Here is a 937-nt window from a genome sequence, read left to right as displayed (position 1 = left end):
AGTTTACACAGAATGATATATCATGTTGATAGTAATAGCAACCTTGTTTATCTTTTTCGGCAATGTTATAAGATCTGATTAAGGAACTTAAGGTTTTAACATCCCCTTGAAATATGCATTTGTGTAAAGGGTACTTTTCACTTTCCAAGTTCTCAGCCATGGCCAATTACTGTGGCTGGGAAAATTACAATGATAATGATCCTTTTCTTTATCTGATTGAATCCCTCTTGATGTAATAATAATTTTCTTGTATTCCATTTCCAAAATGTGGCATATTAAATAAGATAATTATAGCAATACACAGAAATTACACTATCAATAGAATGTCATTGTTCGATGTTTTACGTTCAATATTTATTAAAATTAATGAACAACTTTTATGTTTTATCGAAAATAGTCCTTTATATCAATTTAAATTCAAACATCGACACTCGTACATGTTTTATCAAAACGTAACGCCTAAAACGCATTCATATGCTTTGAAAAATCTTTAAATTACTTTACCATCCTTAAATTTACCGATACTACTATTTTTAACGCTGTCGTTTTTAATTATGTTTCTATTATTCCTATTCGTACTAGGTGGTCGTGCTTATAATCAAAGTAGGTTGGTCACTTCATTATATTTTATTGCTCATTATAACCCTTTTGGAAACATATGCACGTAATTAAAATGAATCGTATCAAATCCTTAATTTACTTCAATGTTACTTATTCTATGTTATAAAAATCTAATTGTATTAATACTACCAGAGAGAAAACGACAGAAAACGAGAGGGCTCATGCCTTTGTTCTCTCGTGGGACCACAACGAAAGTGCTGCACCTTACGGTCAATTCGGGAAAGGGGTCCACCGTAGCATATACAGGTAGCCCTCCTTCAACACGGCATCTTATAACACGGTTTCGCTGTAACACGATTCGTAAATTGCGCGAACC

The sequence above is a fragment of the Ceratina calcarata genome, unplaced genomic scaffold, assembly GCF_001652005.2.
Source record: "Ceratina calcarata isolate Rehan_Ccalc_2016 unplaced genomic scaffold, ASM165200v1 scaffold3110, whole genome shotgun sequence".
Taxonomy (NCBI): domain Eukaryota; kingdom Metazoa; phylum Arthropoda; class Insecta; order Hymenoptera; family Apidae; genus Ceratina; species Ceratina calcarata.
Note: the sequence above shows the minus strand (reverse complement) of the source record.